Genomic DNA, 6,649 nt, shown 5'->3' with positions numbered 1-6,649 from the left:
CAATCATAACTAAGATATGCTTGACTAGAGTCACTCAAGCTCCACCTAAAAGATAGCAAATAATATAAATTGGCCTAAGAGAGAGGGGATGTTAGGGAAGATACCACCATCAGGGGAGATACCATCGCGAGGGTCCTTAGGACCTCCTGACTCCTGGGACCGGTCGACCGGCTGAGCCTCTCTTCCCCCCCCTCCCATTGGGATGCCTTTGGGTGAGATTTGAACACTTAGTGATAAATTTCTCTAGAGTCGTTGATCCTTCTAATGCATTAATTTCTAGGCTGTGCACCTGTAACACCTGTGTATTTCATGCATGCTAGCTTGCTTTTGCAGTCACTATCGCTGGCAATCCAAAGAACCTGTGTACTTGTTGCTGTAATAAATCACACTTGATTGCATTATTATAGCTCTCATTAAATTCGACTAGGGTAAGCGTGGTTGTGCGTTATTGGTGAATGCCTGACTGTGATAGTTCAGTGTTCTGAATCCAACCAGACCCCAGCACATTATAGGTGAATATCCAACCAGACCCCAGATGGTTAATGCCTTATTGGTGAATCCGATTGGACCCCTAACGGTTAATGCGTTATTAGTGAAATCTGTGATTGTGGTAGTTCAGTACCCTGAATCCGACCGGGCTCATAACAGTTAATCAGCTACACCCCTTAACATGGCACCACCCGAGGCCGGCCCCCCAGGCCCCGGGATGGCAGGCCCTCATGCCAGCTGAGGCTGGCCTTCCGGGCCCATTTTAGCACGGCACCGCAGGGGCCCATTTCTCATGTAGAGCTAATGAGCAGCTGAGGTAAAGGAGCTGGGAGCAGAGAGGCATTGCTCAACGGTTTGTTGCATCAGTAGTAGTCAGCATTGCGGAGGAGGTGGGCATCAGGGCCGGCTCGCTAGTGAATGCTGATACTCTGTTTTTTGCAGATGATGATGAGCCTGGCAATTGACTAAGATGTCTCTCAGTGCCTGTGCATTTCTCGAGGTGGAGAGAATTTACCATCCAGCAATCTGAGAGCTAAGTTGAGCGGCACGTAGTATTTGCATATCTGGGGTGGCTGATGGGAGCTGGGAGCCAGAGCAGCATGGAGCCAGCTGGCTGAATGTATTTCTTGCCACGGTGAGGGTAGAGGGTGAGCGAATGGCTGTGTGGTGTTTAGCTGCTGACTGGGTTAAACCACAACACCAAGCCTGCCCCAAAGGCAAAACAGACTAACAGAATCTGTCCACCAACTCAGGGGCAACACTGCCATCCACTTGCCCTCGTTCAACTTTCCAGCTTAGTCCATGCCTATGACCTAGGCTACAAGAAACAAAGAGGTCGTGTGTGATGGACACGCAAACAGTACAGCTCCCTACAGAGGACTCAAACACAGAGACCAGAGACAGAAAGAAAAAAAACACCCTCAGATCCATAAATGCCAAAAGGCCGTGCAGCAGCCCTGGCAGAGGTAATCACAGACTTATCTTTTATAGATGAAAAAGGTGACCCTGCTCAATCTCTTTGTAATACTGCACTTACACGGTCAAGCCCCTTGCCATGTGTACTGAAGCACTTTGTGAATCCTCTGGACAGTTACACGAATGGCTGGATATATCTAGGGAGTAAAATGTAACCAAAAAAAGGAACCGTACCCCACGATTTCCCAAACACAAGTTAGCTGGCAACCCCTCCTAAATATCCCTCTATTATGTGAATTCCAAGCACTGGAAATCTAGAAGGCTTCAAGGTCTAAAGAGTCTACAGCCAGAGCCATAATGAGCTAGCAGCCACTCAGATTTTAGCCCTAAGTAACTATTTGTAGAGACAGGCTGAGAACTGGTTCTCTTCAAGGCAGAGACCATTTCACCATCCTCAAAGCTAAAGAAACAGTTGACTGCTCTGTCAAATCATGTTCCTGGCAAAAAAAAAAAAAATCTGGGGACTAGCTCTGGGGACCAGCCCTGAGAACCAGATGCTGGGAGAAGAGCTGGAGACCAGGTGTGGGGACCAGGTCTCGGGATCAGGTCTGGGAGAGCAGATCTGCAGACCAGATCTGGGGACCAGCTCTGGGTACCAGGTCTTGGGACAAGTTCTGGCAACTGGATCTGGGGACGAGGTCTGCAGACCAGTTCTTTGGATCAGATCTGGGGGACCAAGTCTGGGGAAAATATCTCTGGACGAGATCTAGAGAGCAGGTTTGGGGACCAGATCTGGGGACAAGGTGTTACAAGTATTACAAAGAGCAGCTGAGGGAGCTGGGATTGTTCAGCCTGGAGAAAAGGAGGCTCAGGCAACCTTATCATACTCTACAAGTACCTTAAAGGAGGCTGTAGCGAGGTGGAGGTTGGTCTATTCTCCCACATGCCTGGTGACAGGAGGAGGGGGAATGGGATAAAGTTGCGCCAAGGGAGGTTTAGGTTGGATACTGGGAAGAACTTCTTTACTGAAAGGGTTGTTAGGCATTGGAACAGGCTGCCCAGGGAAGTGGTGGAGTCACCATCCCTGGAGGTCTTTAAAAGACGTTTAGATGTAGAGCTTAGGGATATGGTTTAGTGGAGGACTGGTTAGAGTTAGGTCAGAGGTTGGACTCGATGATCTTGGAGGTCTCTTCCAACCTAGATGACTCTGTGTGGGGACTAGAGCTGGGGACCACATCAGGGGACCAGGTCTGGGGAGCAGCCCTGGGGACCCAGTCCAGGGACCAGGCGTGGGGACAAGGTCTTGGGACCAGATCTGCAGACCAGGTCTTGGGACCAGCTCTGGGGACTGGGTTTGGGACCAGGTGTGAGGACTAGACTTGGGGATGAGGTGTGGGGACCAGATCTGGGAACCAGGTTTGCAGACCAGGTCTGGGGACCGGATGTGGGAACCCAATCTAGGGATCGGCCCTGGGGATCAACTGTGGGGAGCAGGTCTGTGGACCAGGTCTGGGGACAAGTTCTGGGGACCAGGTGTGGGGACTAGATCTGGGGATCAGAACTGGGGACGAGATCAAGGGACCAGACCTGGGCCCAGCTCTGAAGACTATGTCTGGGGACCAGGCCTGGGGACCAGGTCTTGTGACCAGATCTGCAGAACAGATGTAGGAAGCAGGTGTGGGGAGCAGGCTCCCTTGTGGAGCCTTTATGCAACCCCCACACACACAACAGGATGCTATGCCTTCTCTCTTTGCAAACAACCCTAAATGTAACCCTAACCAGAACACTGAGCTGGACCCTAATTAGGACCATAAAAAACATGTACGGCGCCACATTCAGGATAGGGGCTACATGGTCGAGGGTCCGGGGTTGGGGCTTGGAGTTCATAGGTTGGTCCTCAGGGTTGAGCCTGGTTCTGGGGGTTGGGGTCGGGGGCTCTGGAGTCGGGTCCCGGTTGGAGGCTCTGGGGTCATGTATCCAAGTTTGGGGTTGAGGGTGCAGAGTTGGGGCTCAGGTTTGGGGCTCGGGGCTAGTTCCAGGTTCAGGGTCAGCTCTGGGGTCAGGGACTCAGGGTTGGGGCTCGGGGCTGGGGCTCAAGGTTGGGGCTTGGGGTTGAGCCTGGTTCTAGGGGTGGGGGTCAGGGGTTGTGTTTCCAGGATCAAGGGTTTGGAGTCGAGGGTGCTGGGTTGGGGTTGGGGCTCAGGTGTGGGGCTCAGGGTTAGCTCCAGGTCTGGGGTCAGCTCCAGGTCCAGTGTCAGCTCCAGGGTCGGGGGCTCGAGGTTGGGGCTCAGAGTCAGGGCTCTGGGTCTGGGCTCTGTTCCGGGGGTTGGAGGCTTGGGGTCAGCTCCTTGGTCAGAATTCAGGGTCAGCTTCAGAGTCTGGGGCTCAGGTCCCTGCCTCAGGGTCAGGTCCAGGGCTTGGGCTCGGGTTTGAGGCTCAGGGCTGAAGCTTGTGTCTTGGGGTTGGGGCTCAGCATCCAGGGTCATGGGTTGAGCGTCTGGGATCAAGGGGCTGGGGCTGGGGCTCAGGGTTAGCTCCGGCTCCAGGTTCTGTTCTGGGGGTCACGGGTCGGGGTTATCTCCAGGGTCAGAGTCAGCTATGGGGTCAGCAGCTTGTGGTCAAGGGCCTCGGGGTTGGGGTCTGGCTTTGGGGCACCGGGTCCAGTGTCTGTTCTGAGGCTCAGGGTCAACTTCTGGTTTGGGTCTTGGGGTCAGCTCCAGGGTGGGGGCTACGGGGTCAGGGGTCCAGGGTCAGTTGTCCCAGGTTGAGTGGATGGGGCTCAGGCTCAGGGTTTGGGCTCAGTGTGGGGAATTGGGGTTAGCTCGGTCTGGGGTCCATTCTGGGTGCTGGGGCTCTGGGCTCAAGGGTCCAGGATTGGGGTCAGGCTTGGGACTCAGGATTAGCTCTGGGTCCAGGTCTGAGGGTCATTTTGGTGGTCTGGGTCAGCTCCAGCTTGGTCTGAGGCTCAGGCTCAGCTCCAGGTCCGGGGCTTGTGGTCAGCTTCGGAGTTGAGGGTCTAGGGTTGAGTGCCCAGTGCTCAGGCTTGGGGCTGCAGCACGGGGTTGGTGCTTAGGGTCAGTTCTGGGTCCAGGTCCTTGGGTCAGGTCTGGGTCCAGGGCTCAAGGACAGATCCCAGGTGGGGCTCCAGGTCAGCTATGTAGTTGGGTCTTGGGGTTAGCTACAGGGGCCAGGACTTGGGTCCAAGGCTCAGATTTAGCTCCAGGTTGTGGCTCAGTGTTGGGCCTCGTGGTCAGGTCCAGTTCCAGGGCTCAGCTCCAGGGTCAGGCTTTGACTGTGTTGGGGGTTCCAAGGTCACGTTTCCACGGTCAAGGGTCCGGGGTTGTGGGCATGGGGTTGGGGCTGAGGTTTCAGGCTTGGGGTTAGCTCCAGATCCAGGGTTAGCTCTGGGTTCAAGGGCAGGGTCAGCTCCAGGGATGGGGAGCTCAACATCAGGACTTCGGGCTGGGGCTTGGGGCTCAGGGTCAGTTCCAGTCATGGGCTCAGCACTGGGGCTCGGGTCCAGGTCCAGGGCTCAGTATCTGGATCTCAAGTGCGGGTCTGGGCCATGGGCTCAAGGCCAAATACAGGGGTCAGCTCTCAGTCCAGGTCTTTGGGTTGGATTTGGGTTTGGGGCTCAGGGTCAGGTCTGGGGTAGGGCTTGGGGTTGGCACTCAGGGATGGGGCTTGGGGTTAAATACATGTCAGCTCCATCGTCCAGGGCTCATAGTTAGCTCTGGAGTGGGGACTCCAGAGTCTGGGGTCAGTTCTATGGTCAGGGGCTCAGAGTTAGGGCTTGTGGTCAGGGCAAACTCTTGGGTCCATGGTCCTGGGCAGTGGCAGGGGTCCAGGTCTGGGGCTCAGGGTCAGAATGAGGACTGGGGCTCTAGGGTTGGATCTGGGGCTCCAGAGACAGGGCCAGAGTGGGGTCTCCAGGGTGTGGTCTGAGGCAGGGGCTCTGGTGTTGGGTCCAGGTTGGTGGCTTAGGGGTCAAGGGACACTCATCATTTCTCACAGTGATGATAGCAAATTACATCCAAAGACAATCAAGAACAGCCAAGCAATCATCTCTAAACAACAGCTTTGATTATTTTTTTTTCCTCTAACATTACCACATTTAGTTAACTTGTAATAAAACTTCATAACTAATCCTCCCTGGAATTTAGCACTATTAAATTATGCTTACTCTTGCTGGTACAATAAGGTTAAGAGTATTTATTAATCTCAGACAATAATTGTCCATACAGAGTGGAAATTACAGAAGCAAGTAGTAGTCCACTATGGTGGGACCATACAAGAAACTAGCCCTACCTGCTTGAGTCCCAGGTTGCCATATTACAGGGTAACTTGGAACATAGCATGACACTACATATTCTTCTCAAAGCTATTCCAGGAGATAAAAGGATATATTAGGTTGTGAACAATCAAGATATCTTTTCTCAATACTGACTACAGGTTTAAGCAAAAGTATTAAATAGTCAGTAAAGCCTACCAGGGACATCACAAGGTAAGACAGAGTGTTTAAAATAACAGCTACTCCCTGCCACCCCTTTATCTTTTTTTAAACAAACAAACAAAAAAAAAGAAAACAAACAACACAGATACAGTGATGAAACTCTGGCAGACTACATATAAAAGACTTAATCCTATAACACTTATAAGCTACTTTATTTTTGACTACAAAAAGATACCATAAAAATTCCATCAAGTCACAGCAGTTAATATTGCATTGCCACATCACATTGTTGGTGTAAGGTTGTCACAGCTTACAAAGGTAGATTAAAAGGTTTGACTCTTTGGTGTCATTTGCTGTTTTCAACTTGACTGGAATAAAATAAACAAGAATCCCTGACAACAAAAAACCACCCCACACTGAAGTAACAACCTGTACAGAGCAGTTGTCAGAGACTTGATAGAAAATTGTGCTCTCTAGTGGAGAAATGTGATTTTGCACAATAAAGTTTCAAACCATGCTGATTCATCCACCTGACCAACGTATCTTCAGTGCAGAGAAAAATACCAAGATTTGGACAACATGAAAAGAGTTCAAGTACCTCATTCAACAGATTTATTGTAACTCAGTATAAACCTATCTAGGTTATATGACAGACCAGAGCTAAATAAGGGTTCCAATTATACAAAGAAAATACCTGAGACACGCTTTTATGCTTGTTTACATTATAAAAAAAAAAAAAGAACGGGGCACATAATGCAATAGCAAAACTTTTTTTTTTTTTTAATAACATGA

The sequence above is a fragment of the Aythya fuligula genome, chromosome 11, assembly GCF_009819795.1.
Source record: "Aythya fuligula isolate bAytFul2 chromosome 11, bAytFul2.pri, whole genome shotgun sequence".
Classification (NCBI taxonomy): Eukaryota; Metazoa; Chordata; class Aves; order Anseriformes; family Anatidae; genus Aythya; species Aythya fuligula.
The sequence above is the reverse complement of the archived record's forward strand: the minus strand, read 5'-3'. Positions refer to the sequence as shown.